Below are 12,938 nucleotides of genomic sequence, written 5' to 3'. Positions count from 1 at the left end.
TAAATGAAAAGACACCAAAGTTACATGGGAAGCCAATATCATAAAATATAAATTCTCTTAAAATTAATATATCTTATACAATTCCAGTTAGAATTTCAGTTGATATTTTTATATAATAAATGTGGGTGAATAGACAATTAGGAAAAAGAAGAATGGTGAGGAATAACTCCCATTATCAAATATCTGAAGATATAGGGGCTATAAGCAACTACAATCAAATCAATGTGGTGTTAGCCTAGAAGCAGACAGATCAGGAGAACTAAATAAAGAATCCAGAAGTGTTTCCAGTGTGTGTAAACATTTAATCTAAGACAAATATAATACTTTAAGTGAGAAAAGTTTTAACTGTTTAATAAATTCTGCTGACACAACTGACTACCCAATTTATAAGAAAATAGAATTTCCTCCTATATCGCACATTTAGAAATATAATTTCCAGATGTTTCAAGATATAAACGTAAAAAAATGAAACAATAAAGTTCATGTGTAAAAATGTAGACAATTATGTTTATGGGCAAAGAGAGTTTTAACTTCCTTCTTAACTCTGGAGACAGAATCTTTAACAGAAAAGATAGTCACTACATGACAATAACAAAATTTTAAACTTTTATGTAACATAAGATGTCATAAATAAATTCAGTATATAAGCAACAACTCTTGGAAAGTTGTTTGCAATAAAGAACACAGAAAGAGCCTTAACATCTCTGCTATTCAATATATCATAAAGTCTTAAAAAATGATCAGGAAGGGAAAGAAAACCCAGTAGAAAAATGGAAAAAAAAAAACGTAAAAAGCAAATTCACAGAGGAACCGATTCAAATAACCAAAATAAATATTCAAGCCCACTAGTAGGGAGGAAATGCATATCACGGTCACACTGAAATATCACTTTTTTACCCACCAGGATGGCAAAGAGTTAAAAGACCATTTTCTGGGAGGATATGAGAAAACGTAATTTCATAATGGATGGTGGAAATGTAAATTATCAGTTACCTGTGAATACCCCACAGATACCTTGTAAAAATAAATACCCCATTATAAAATGATATACAGTCATCATCCCTTGGTATCACAGGAGATTGGTTCCAGGACTCCCACTGATATCAAAATCCAAGATGTTGAAGCCCCTTATGTAAAATGACATAGTATTTACATATAACCTATGCACATCCTCCTGTATACTTTAAATCATCTCTGGATTACTTATAATACCTAATACAATGTACGTGCTATGTAAATAGTTGTAAGTGCAGTGTGAAAGCTGTCTAAATATAAATAGTTGCCAGGGAGCAGCAAATTCAAGCTTTTTTGGAACTTTCTGGAATTTTTTCTAACTATTTTTGGTCTGAAGTTAGTTGAGTTCAAGTTTGTGAAACCCACAGATATGGAGGACCGGCAAAACATGGATATTTACTTACATCCATATATTTAAACACAAATTTGTTTCTTCATTGTGCAAAATGTCAAAAAATAGAAAAAAATGAAGTACCTAATAATAAGGGGAATGACAGTAAAGCATGTCACCATGGAAGACTGAAGTAAAGTCATTTCATTTACTTGGCATGATTTCCATGAGGTATTACTGAGAAGAGCAAGATTCAGAAAATATATATCATACATTTTCTAAAACCAAGGAATTACCCCCCAAATTTTATTAATGTTAAATGTACATGTGAGTATATACTATGTATATGATTACATGAACATGGAGAATATATAGAAGGTGTGCTAGATCACCTAAATCTAGGTGTGCTAGATTACCTAAAATGGGGAGAAAATATGGTGGGAGAGGGGAAGAGTGAGGAAGAAATAAATAATGATCACATTTATTAATTGTTTATAAAAGGGGAAGATGTTTCAGGATTATTTAATATGTAAAACGTTGGTTAAAAGAGACGAAACAAGGACAGGAAGCAAGCAGAGCTGTGAAATGTTTGTATTGTTTTAATGCCATGAATAACGTAAAACGAAAACATGGTGAGATGTAAATCAGAGTTTGCAGTAAAGGTTGCAACATGCAACCATACACCACTTGGGCTCCTTTGGAAAATATGCCTCACCCCACCTGCTTCAAAGAATACCGTGATGAGAGAAATCCGGTGCCAAACGAGGTAAACAGTAATCAGAGGCAGAGACACATGTGGTCTAGTGAGGTCAATTATGGGGGAAGATAGGGAGATGTTGTTGAGAGAGGTTTTCCCACAAAATGTAGAGTCATGAAGGGAATAAGTTACATAAAAATGGATTAAGTGAAGTTTGCACTTAAGAGTTTTTCAGGAAGGGTCAGATAAAATGTTTCTATTCTTAACTTTGACCAAAATCAGTGCACATAATAAATCATCTGCCTAGAAGCAGTAGCAACTGCTCATTCTTCTGATGCCCTGTGGAAATGGGGTTTGAGATCAAGGCACACACAGCAACCTGATCCTTAGATTGCTCTCCCAGTCCCTATCCTGGGCTACTCTGGGGACGGTCCTCCTAGAGTGGATAGTTCCAGGTAACAGTTTACTGTGAATATGCTGTTAATGGTGCGAAAATAAGGAAAACAATACCAAATGCAGTACTTTTGTTTTAAAAAGTATGAATGAAATGCTAAGGCATTTTACTTTTTCTTTTTAGAGGGTAAAATGAATACCAAATAAGTCTTTTTTAATACGGTGTGTGCTTTTAAAAGATTGGAAATCAGTAAATTTGACACTTATCATTTAAATTCAGTATTCTAAAAATGGAAAGTATAGCACTGAGATACAAATCTCATGTGGCTCAACTTATAAATTGTTGATAAAAAATTTAAGAACATATTTACATGGCATTTTAAAAAACCTATTGTCTTGCACAGTGGTCTCAAAGGAGCTTATTAAAGTTTTAGAAGATTCTCACTCATTAGAATTCTGTCTCAGCATTGTACAGTGTTTTATTAAATATATGTAGCTATACTCTGTTATGTATGCAGACCATGTTAAATTGATTAGCAATTCTTACTAAGTTTTCTGACTACAGTCTAAGTACTTTAAAAACAATTACCTTGAATTAATAATTCAATAATAATATTCAGCCTTAAAAAGGAAGGAAATACTGTCACATGCTACAACATGGATGAACCTTGAGGGCATTATGCTAAGTGAAATAAGTCAGTCACAAAAAGGCAAATACTGTATGATAACTACTGAAGTGAGGTATCCAAAGTAGTCAGATTCATAGAAACAGAAAGAAGAATGGTGGTTGCCAGGGGCTGGGGGAGGGGGGAATGGGGAGTTGTTTAATGGCTATAGAGTTTCAGCTCAGCAAGATAAAAAGTTCTGGAAATCCATTGCACAACAGCATGAATATACTTAACACTACTGAACTGCACACTTAAAAGCGGTTAAGATGGTATATTTTGTGCTATATGTTTTTTACCACAATTAAAATTAAACATAAAATAGCTACCTTAAGTTACATAAGTGCTTATGAAATCTCAAATGTGTTTAAAGAAATATACTTTCTTTTCATGGTTGCCAAATAAAGGCTTTGCTGACAACGTGTCTCTACCTGGGTAAAGGAAAATTCTACTGAAGCCCAGTGTATAATGTAACAAGGATTTATTAATTGCCCACTATGAACAAAACATTGAGAGGTATGTAAACATTTTTGTAGATATATAGATATCCATAGATAGAGGTATAGTTGCTGACACAAGTCTGAAAAACATGATAGCAATTCAAGATAGAAAAAATGTCAAGAAAATAACCGAAGTCACGAGATGGTACATGATTGATAGATAAGAGAAGGTCACTAGATAAAAAAACGAATCCTTAGCTTCATTGAACAGGCATAATAACTAACACAAGCGATGTGCATGTGTCTCACATATATAGGTAAGTAAAGAAGTTTTTGCTAACACATTTGTGGTTGAAAGGGATTGATATTCATTACATGATTATTTCTGCACACCCGTTATATAAGGTACCTGAATTTACTTTTCTTTCCATCTACCCCCACCTTTTTTTTCAGCCATATGAAAATTAAGTCTCCGAAAGTAATCAGATAATTCCAAATTCACACAAACCCAAACCTGGATAACTGTGACTCCGGAGCTTTCTGTCAATTAATTTCAGCTCCCAGTACCCTAAAATAGAATTTTAAAACTTTTCTCTTCCTTCTCCATCACATTTCCCCATTTATTCTAATACGACTCATGACTCCTCTTTTCCTCTCTTGTCAAAACACGTACACACGCACAACTCCGCTTGCTCCAGTTCTGAGTACAGGGCAGTGTAGCAATGTAGCAGGGGAAAGGCAAGGAAGGAGAGAAGAATCTTCAAGCCCCAGGCTTCCAGATCTTTCACCACCACCCGCCAAGAATCTTATTATGTAGCGGTCTGCAGTCTCCCCACTAATACACATACTGCACAGAGAATGTTATACTAGATGTAGTAAACAAGTCTTAGGAAATGCTTGGAATGACCACACCAATTCCTAAGGATTGGCTAGAATATTTTCCTGTATGTGGAACACTCTTCTTCCAGAAACATATGTCCTAACTGTATTTTTATTTGTACTCATATTTCTTATCTGTAATATTTAAGGTTGAAAAACTAGATTTCTAGACTCATTTTTAATCTGTAATGTGTAAGATTCTGGGGACTGAAAAATAAATTTTAAAAAATACTTTTTTCAGTAAAGGGCACTAGATGGCACAATTTCACCAATTTATGCTAATAAATTCATTTGTCTTATTAATTCACAAAATAATTTAGCTTTATGAAGAGTTATATCTAAATAACAGGAAGTCTATATAATTATAAAGAGGAAAGTTCTTGAGAATATAATGTTTCCAATATACCGTGTTTTATGTCCTTGTTTATAAACACGGTAACCAGAATTCCAGCGCTGGATGAATAATTTAAGTTAACCAAAGAAAATAGCAGTCTGTCTATAGTGAAATCCATCAAGACCTTATAGATGTTAAACATTTATTTCTGGCAAATGTACATTTTTATCATATTACTAACATATAACAAAGCTATGCAGTACAATAAAGTGGACTGGTGATTCCATTGACCATGAATGCTTAAAATCAGGTACTATACAGACTGAGTTTAAAAGTCTGAATTTTTCTTACTTCAATGTTTGCCTTAAGCTAATTATACCCAATTAAGACCTTCATTTCTTCATGCTTAAAAATGAAAAAATTGATCTAGAAACAATAGAAAATGATTAAGGTCTACCAGATTTAGTATCCAGTTGACCTTTTATTTGCTAAAAGTACCATATTTATAGCAAAACCCCCAAATCTATCCAGTGTTTTCCCAATCACTTTATTTCCTGGAACTATTTATCGTTCAGAAACTTTATCAGCTCTTGAGCTACATCCTGACATACAAGACAGCACATCAGCCAAGCAAGCAGAATGTACAGCTCACCTGGAACATCTCTGAACCCTGGCTCAGGCTCTTGGAGAAGTCTTGCCTAATTGTATAGTGAATACTCCTGCCAGATGGTGGAGTTAACTGTGGTAAATCTTCACTTAAGAGATTCTAATATGGAAATAACCCTACTTAGATACTCTTGCCTAATCAAAAGTTCTCCTCTTTAGAGGAAAGTCATAGTCTTGGGCAAAGGGAACAGCTTCTGGAGGGTCACATGTGAAGAGGGCAGTAGAAAAAATGACATCTACCTTGTTAGCTGGACTGTCCCAAGGTACACTGGATATTAACAGAGTGACATGCTGTACAGCCAGGTTGCCCTTACATTCCAACAAACTAGGCAGAGCAGGGTGGCAGATGGGCTAAGTGAGTGAGGGAACAAGAAATTAGACAGTTCCTAGAAAGGTACTCAAAGTAATACTGGAGGTCCTGGAAAGTTGATGTGAGTGGACAGTGGCTTCTTATAGAAAGTTGTTCCCAGCCACCTAAAGTGACTTACCTATAACAGCTGAACCAATATCAGTCTACATCTGCCAAATTCTATGTATTTTACAAAAAGACCTGTAAGAAACTCCAAAGCTGTAACCATAATGCTGCTGCCATCCATGAGTTTAACAAGTAATCAGCTATCTCTTTTTACAGATAGTTTACCGTGATAGAATAGGAAAAACAGACTCTCTTCTGTTGCTCTCGAATGCTAGGCTTCACTTCAAAAAGTCTCTTTTTTCCCCTCCCTTAAAATGTTTAACTGATATGCTAACCAACATGTATCATACCATTATGATCAATAAGGAAGAAAATAGAGTATTAACAAGATAATAGTATTCTTTGTAAGAAAATATATATATATATATTATAGACAGAATATATGAACCCATTTGGCACCTCTCAAGGGAAGCATTATTATTTGAGTACATAATGTACGTTGTGGTTTATCCCCCAACCCACCCGCTCCATCCAGAAAACTATCTGAGCAAATTATGGTAATTCATTGCCTGGACAATGGTTAGTTCAGGAAAGGGCATGCGACCCACCTGTGACTGTTGTAGGCATGATTCTAAAATGGCCCCTCAAAGATGTCCCACCCTAATCCCTAAAACCTATGAATATGATGAGATATCAGTCTCCTGATTATGTTCTGTGATTTGGCACAGTTGGTCTCAAGAAAGGGAAATTATCTGTGTGGCCAAGTCTAATCACACCAGCCCTAAAAAAAAAAGCAGAGAGGTTTCTTCAGCTGATGGTGGAAAGAGATTCAAAGCAGAAGGATTCAAGGGAACCACTTGATGAGGAATGCGGGCAGCCCCGAGGAGCTGAGATCAACCCCCAGCTGATAGCCAACAAGGAAAGAGGGGCCTCAGACTTACAGCCACAGAGAATTGGAGTTTGTGAATAATCTGAGTGAACTTGGAAGTGGATTCTTCCTCAGACCCTTCAGCTAGAAGCCCAGTCCAGCCTACACCTTGACGTTAGCCTGTGAAGCCCTAATCAGAGGACCCAGTAGAGCCTGCCCGGACTTGTGTCCTACAGAACTGTGAGATAATACATGAGTGTTGTAGTAAGCTACTAAGTTTGTAATGGTTTGTTCTGACAGCAATAGAAAACTAATACAGTGGACAAAGAGTTGTAAAATATAGTCTACTAATGTCTCTGAGGAAATTTTACTTCTTCGAAAGAGCCACTGGACAAAATGGTGTCTCCTCTTTCTTTTAATGTTGCTATGTCTGGACCTAATGCCTAGAGCTGGCATGTGGGTGTAAAGGATTATGTTGATGGACTTCTTAAAACTAAATCACCCTTACAATTACAGAATAAGTTTACTTGATAATAATGTATAGGACATAAGCGTATTGAAAAATGGAGCAAAACTAGGTCCTCTTGCTACTGAAGGAACTAGCCCTGGAGCCCATTCTGCCTCCAGAATGACTGATATGTGAGATAACAAATGTATTTATTGTTTAAACCAGTTTGAAAGGATTCTTTTACAAACAAAATGCTTTGATTTATTGATATAAAACTAGTAGAGTTACAGCTAGAAACATAGCGTTAGTTAAAGAACACTAGACACTGCAATGAGAGATATCATATATCCAGCTGCAGTTATATAATTTTTTCTTTCACATTTAAGAATTTTCTCCCCTTTTTCATCCACAAATCTAGTGAAATATAAAAATTTCAGAAAATTGTATGGAATATACCTCTGTGATGACATGAAAGATTTCTACCTAATACCAGTATCTATGATTGAGGAGTTTAAAGTTTGGTCAACAAAAGTGTTGCTTTATTTTCATAGTACGAAATACCAAAGCATGACCAATACTCAGGAATTTGTAACTTGTTAGTTATATAAGTTTAAATAACGAGAGATCAGGGTTGAGAGGTTCAAAAGTCAGCATATAAGAGGTAATTAAAGCCATGTTAATTGTCACCCAACATGAGAAGGCAAAGAGAGAAGAGCAGTGCCTGAAGACAGAAAGAACCCTCAGAAACAGCCAAGGTTAAAATCTGTGGGCAGAAGAGGAGGAGCCTGTGAAGGAAAGTAATAAAATTGGTTAGGCATATTTGATTAGAGTCAGAATAAATGATGTCAGGGAAGCCAAGAGCATAGAAGATAGTTTTGAGAAGTGCTTGCCCAGCAATCAGAAGTAGAGAAGAAATTCAGTAAGATAAATATTGGAAAGGATCCACTGAATTTGGCAATTTTAATGCATTATTTTCTTTCAGTAAAGATAATTTCCGTTGTCGGGGGAAGGAAGTGGGGGATAAGCAGAAGCCAGATTGTTGTGGGTTGAGCAGTAGGAGGGACACTTCATCTTCTGAGACAGGAAGGAAGGAAATAAGCATGAATGCAGATGTTTACCACAATGGAAATATGTAAATGTGGGCACATGGAAATAATACAGCAGGGTACCTAAGCTCAAGTGAAATAATTGCAAGGAGGAGCAATACTTAAGAGATTTCTTAAAATACCATCTCACACCATCAGAATAGCTATTGATGTCCAGGATATAGCACCAACCTCAAATGTGGCTATAAGTAAAACATTAATTTACTTTCTACAGTTGTCAGTACAAAGTGCTACAGTTGGGTGGTCACACAAGAATGTGGATATTGAATAAAAAAGATTGCCCTCAAAGAGTTAAACTATATACTTAACATATAATCAATTTATAGGCAAAGTCACCTGAGAGATAGAATTCCTGCCAAGTCAAGTCTGCAAGATTTGAAGTACTTTATTGAATATATTAACATAACTAGTGAAAGAATGTATTAACAAAAAAGGGAAGGGGGTGTTGATTGGCTATGGAAGTAGAGTAACTGGGCAAACCCAGGCAAACCCACTCAAATACAGGGATGAGTGTGTTTGTCCTGCTGGCAGGGCTATTCCTGATGGGAAAACCAACAGAAAATATATGCACAGAAATTATTATAATTCAACTTGTAGATAGTACCATGGGAATTAAGAGGAAAAGGAGATGACTTCTAATTGATCAATGACATATGAGCCTTGATGCAGGGAGAAAAAAAAGTCAGGTTTATGGAAGAATTTGCTGCTGTTCTATAAACATTTCATTTCTGTCTATGTGTTGTTTTCCCAACCAGGTTACCAAACTCTTGTCAGAGGCTCATAGTAAGATTGTGATGAAAAAGAAACTCTCAACATCACTTGCTCTAGGGCAGGATTACAACTAAATTCCAACAAATTCACCAGCTTATAAGCAGAATATGCTCTTTCCCATGACCTCATAGGAATTTCTGTCAACTTGGTCCTCCACATGGAATAATATCAAATCTCTTATGATTTTCAAAGCAGGCTTACAAGTAGGAATAACTGATGTCATTGTTACTATTGAAGTGTAAGATCTGGAGGCAATGGAAAGAAGTAGCAAGTGATTTGGTCAAGGTTATACTACCTATGAGAAGCAAAGAACCAGGACCAAAGTAGAGAAGGGGCACATCCATGGTTTGTGCTCAGAGAGAAAAGGAAGATGTTGTAGGTGAAGGAAAATCTCCTCCTCTGCCCATGTTAGTGTTACCAGTAGGGGTCCTACAAATTAGACTGGCCAAAGACAGATTAACAAGAGAAAAACAAGCAGGGTATTAACATGTGCATTGCACATATACACATGGGAGCACTCAGTGATAAGTAACACAAATGGATGGTTAGAACGTGAGTTTAAAGACCAACAAAGGAAAAGGGGTTTGGGGGCTTTTGGACAGGGGAGGCAAGCTATATAAAAGTGACCAGGATTGCCATCGACAGAGGAATGGATAAAGAAGATGTGGCACATATATACAATGGAATATTACTCAGCCATAAAAAGAAATGAAACTGAGTTCTTTGTAGTGAGGTGGATGGACCTAGAGTCTGTCATACAGAGTGAAGTCAGAAAGAGAAAAACAAATACCGTATGCTAACACATATATATGGAATCTAAAAAAAAAAAAAACGATTCTGATGAACCTAGGGGCTGGACAGGAATAAAGACGCAGACGTAGGGAATGGACTTAAGAACACAGGGAGGGGGAAGGGTAAGCTGGAACGAAGTGAGAGAGTGTCATTGACATATATACACTACCAAATGTAAAATAGATAGCTAGTGGGAAGCAGCCGCATAGCACAGGGACACCAGCTTGGTGCTTTGTGTCCACCTAGAGGGGTGGGGTAGGGAGGGTGGGAGGGAGGGAGACGCAAGAGGGAAGAGAGATGGGAACATATGTATATGTATAACTGATTCACTTTGTTATAAAGCAGAAACTAACACACCATTGTAAAGCAATTATACTCCAATAAAGATGTTTAAAAAAAAAAGTGACCAGGGAAAATTATGGTAAACAGGGTTGTTTGGTAAGGTTTGTTATGCAAATTTGAGTTGGTGCTTTCTTCATTGCTAAGAGTGTTAAGAGTCCTCTTCTGGTAGGAGAGAGCGAGACATTTCTACAAATGAAAATTTCCTTTATAAATGTAATTTCCTTTACAAAAGGAAAACTTGTGTCTTGTTTGTAGGGCTTTTCCTGCATCTTTTGGTTCTCAGTGGCCTTTAGCTCAAAATAATCCATATGCCAAAGAGGCATATTTTGGGGTGGTATATTCTGATACCCCTCAATATCTACAAGGGGCTAGAAATTCTACTGTTTTTTGCGGTAGTGGGAACCAGAATCCATCTCAAGTTGCCAGAATCTAGTTTTGCAAATAGTGTTGGATGGTCTTTACTCTTTCCCTCCATGAGATGAGCAACAAAGAGCATATGCCTACAGGGCTTCTTCAGGTCATACCCGGCGTGTTAGGCAAGGCATGGTGCTAGAAAACAACAAAGAATTGACACAAACAAGAAGACTTCAAGAAATTTTAGGGATAATTATTACTCATATTCTTTTTCATTCTTATTACGGTAAAATACATAAAATATTTACCATTGTAACCATTTTTAAGTGTATAGTTAAGTAGTATGAAGTATATTGATAACGTTGTACAACTATCACCACCATCTCCATACTCTTATCATCTTGTAAAATGGAACTGTATCCAATAACGCCTCATTCACCTCTTCCCCCAGCCCCCGGTAACCACCATGCTACTTTCTGTCTCTGTGATTTTGACTACTCTAAGTACCTCATATAAATGGAATCATAGGTATTGTCTTTTTGTGACTGGCTTATTTTACTTAGAATAATGTCTTGAAGGTTCATCCATGTTGTAACATATATCAGAATTTTCTTTTTAAGTCTGAATAATACTTTATTGTATGTGTATGCCACATTTTGCTTATCCCTTTATCAGTTTGTGAACACTTGGGCTGCTGCCACGTTTTAGCTATTGTGAGTACTGCTGCTCTGAACATGGGAGTACAAATATCTCTTCAAAATTCTGCTTTCAATTCTTTTGGATATATACCCAGAAGTGGAATTGCTAGATCACATGGTAATTCTATTTTTAATTATTTGAGGAACCATCATACTGTTTCCATAGTGGCTACAGGATTTTACCTTCCCACCAATAGTGCAGAAGGATTCTAGGATCTCCACATCTTAATAGCTATCATAATATGAGATGGCCTCTCATTGTACTTTTTATTTGCATTTCCCTAATGATTGGGGATACTGAGCATCTTTTCATATGCTTGTTGGCCATTTGTATATCTTCCATGGAGAAATGTCTATTCAAATCCTTTGCTCATATTTTAATTGCATTTCTTATTTTTCTATTATTGAGTTTTAGGAGTCCTCTGTATGTTCTGGATATTAGCCCCTTATCAGATATATGATTTCCAAATATTTTCACTCATTCTCTGGGTTGCCTTTTTTACTATGTTTATATTGTCTTTTCATACACACAGTTTTTTAATTTTCATGAAGTTCAGTTTGTCTATATTTGTTTTGTTTTCTGTGCCTTTGGTGTCATAGCCAAGAAATCATTGCTGAATCCAATGTTATGAAGCTTTTGCCCTATGTTTTCTTCCAAGAGTTTTTTAGTTTTAGGCCTTACATTTAGATCTTTGATCCATTTTCGGTTAACTTTTGTGTATGATGTTAGGTAGGGGTTCAACTTCATTCTTTTGTATGTGGATATACAGTTTTACCAGCACGTTTTTTGGAAAGACTGTCCTTCCCCACTGAATGGTCTCGGCACCCTGGTCAAAAATCAGCTGGCCATATATGAGAGAATTTATTTCTGGGCTCTCTATTATGTTCTGCTGATCATAGATCTGTCTTTATGCCAGTACCACACTGTTTTGATTACTGTTTCTTTATAGTAAGTTTTGAAATTAGGAAATGTAGGTCCTCCAGCTTTGCTCTCCTTTTTCAAAATTCTTTTGGTTATTTAGGATGCTTTGAGATTCTATATGAATTTCAGCATAGATTTTTCTGTTTCTGCAAAAAACATTGCTGGGATTTTGATAGGGATGCATTGAATCTGTAGATTGCTTTTGGTAGTATTGACATCTTAACGGTATAAGTCTTCCAATCTATGAACATGGAATATGTTTCCATTTATTTTCATTTTCTTTAATTTCTTTCAATATTTTATAGTTTTCATTATACAAATCTTTCACCCTTTTGGTTAATTCCTAAGTATTTTATTCTTTTTAATGCAATTGTAAATGGAATTGTTTTCATAGTTTTCAGATTGCTCACTGTTAGTGTATAGAAATGCAACTTATTTTTGTGTGTTAACATTGTACCCTGCTACTTTGCTGAATTCATTTATTAGTTCTAACAGGGTTTTTTTTTGCAGAATCTTTAGAGTTTCTGTATATAAGATTATATCATCTGAGAACAGAAATAGTTTTACTTCTTCCTTTCCAATTTGGATGCCTTTTGTTTCTTTTTCTTACCTAAGAATTTTAAGTATAGTTATTTATAGCTTTAACGAAATTTTTTAACTTAATAAATTCTCCATTGCTTGTTGTCAATGAAAAATTAATCAGTAGATCTAAGAAAGAAATGGAAATTTTTATTCGAGCCAAATTTGAGGATTATAACCCTGGAAGAGCATCTCAGAAGTCTCTGAGAACTGTTCTACCCGTT

General features: G+C 35.7%; 1 long non-coding RNA gene across 1 annotated transcript in view; it reads left to right on the top strand.

Annotated features, from left to right (window-relative positions):
• LOC141278824 (uncharacterized) overlaps nt 1-12,938 on the top strand; it is a 93,452-nt gene that overhangs the window by 14,853 nt on the left and 65,661 nt on the right. The gene's annotated exons all lie outside the window — the stretch shown is intronic.

The sequence above is a fragment of the Tursiops truncatus genome, chromosome 5 (assembly GCF_011762595.2).
Source record: "Tursiops truncatus isolate mTurTru1 chromosome 5, mTurTru1.mat.Y, whole genome shotgun sequence".
Taxonomy (NCBI): domain Eukaryota; kingdom Metazoa; phylum Chordata; class Mammalia; order Artiodactyla; family Delphinidae; genus Tursiops; species Tursiops truncatus.
The sequence above is the reverse complement of the archived record's forward strand: the minus strand, read 5'-3'. Positions and strand labels throughout refer to the sequence as shown.